The following is a 1,535-nucleotide window of genomic DNA, read 5'->3' as shown; positions in this document are numbered from 1 at the left end:
ACTGGGGCTGCTAGAAACACATGTTCTGAATATGCCCAACTAGGGATACAAGGCCATTTAAAAGATAATTTAGGGCAAATCCCAGAGAGAAGATGGCAGTTGGGAGTGATTTCTTGTCAGTTATAGGAAAAGAAGAAGGAGACTGCAGATAAGGTCTAGGATGATCAGTTCAACATTTACAGCGCACTCTCTGGGTTCTGCCATTAAGGCCCTTCAAGTCTAGAGAGGGAGATTTTATTTAACACTATATTTCAAGTACAGTTTAAAGCCCTTTACCTGTTTTGTCCCATTTAATCCTGTAACATAGGCACTATAACTATTCTCATTTTTAGGATGAGGAAAGGGAGGCATAGCTAAGTGACTCGGCTAACTAAGATTAAGGAGCAAGCAGGATTCCAACCAGCAAGGATAGCCACAGACCTGACTCCCCTCACCACTGTTCTGCCTTACTTCTTGTAGACAAATACAAGGCAACACAGAAACAGTGTGATAGAGGAGCAAAGTGAAAACGTCGTCAGCAAGGTGCAGTGGGATGTCCGCTAACCCTGGTGACAAGCTACAGTTTCCTGGGAGACTGAGGAGGAGGAGGTCCAACAGTGGTTGTTCTGAAGCTAGGTGTGCCAAGTCCAAATGCCGACTTCAGGCACCTCCAGCCAGCACACATTTCCAAGTAGGAGGAGCAGGCCAGGTTGCTTCTCAGAAAGATATGGAAGAGGGCTGTGTGTATATGGAGGCTGGATCAGCCTGGGATGAGGCCAGCGGAGAGGTTGGGGATAAAGCCTGCCATGTTCCCAAGGAGAGAACAGAGAAAAAAGGCACAGGGAAGCGAAAGAAAAGGAGGTTGGTTATGACAGGATTTAGGAGCTGACTTTTGTATGGATTGTCAGCGACTAGGACACAGACGCCCTAAAGGCTCTGGCCTGGGCATGTGTCAGTTACCGCGTTCTGTGAACGTTTTGAGTAGCGACATTAGCAGAGAGAACGTGCGCGCATGGGAGCGGTCATCCTCTGCACAGTGCGGGGACTCCATTAGGATGCTGTCCCAAGCCCTGGGGCCGCCAGGGTGATGGTCACTTGCAATCCGGTGACTTGACCGTCGAGCTCTGCTTTTCTATTGAGCGAATCCCAGCCCGAACTGCGCATCCTGCTAGTTGGTTGCGCAAGGAGCTGAAGGCTTGGTCCCTTGCCCGGGAAGGCCGCCTGGCCGGACGCGCGGGTCCCGCCCGGGTTCCCGCCCTAGCTCTGGCCGGCGCATCAGGTGGGGCCCAAGACACGGGTGGGCGAGGCTGAGGCGGCCTCTCCCGGACCCGACGGGCCGCCTGCAGCTCGTCCACACTCTGGCGGCTGGTTCCAGGGAGTGGAGGCAGCTCGGTGCGGGAGACCCCCAGGGCGCACGCAGCGCCCCACTTCTGCCCAGGAAGGGGCTTCCTGGCGCGCAGTCCCAGGACATCCCGGCCCCGGCTCGGCCCCAGGCTCCTAGGGACGCGCGCCGGACCTCCGGGCTACCGGCCGCCGGCCCCCAGGCACTGCCGTCC

General features: G+C 55.6%; 1 protein-coding gene across 1 annotated transcript in view; it reads left to right on the top strand.

The window, feature by feature from the left end:
- The first annotated feature begins 1,003 nt into the window (after positions 1-1,003).
- SEPT8 (septin 8) overlaps positions 1,004-1,535 on the top strand; it is a 27,426-nt gene continuing 26,894 nt past the window's right edge. Inside the window, exon 1 of the mRNA XM_008056932.2 lies at positions 1,004-1,340. The gene's annotated coding sequence lies outside the window, so the exon portion shown is untranslated. The remainder of the gene's footprint in view (positions 1,341-1,535) is intronic.

The sequence above is a fragment of the Carlito syrichta genome, unplaced genomic scaffold (assembly GCF_000164805.1).
Source record: "Carlito syrichta isolate Samal-C Ts95f unplaced genomic scaffold, Tarsius_syrichta-2.0.1 Scaffold302579, whole genome shotgun sequence".
Lineage (NCBI taxonomy): Eukaryota > Metazoa > Chordata > Mammalia > Primates > Tarsiidae > Carlito > Carlito syrichta.
This window is presented reverse-complemented; position numbering and strand designations above follow the sequence as displayed.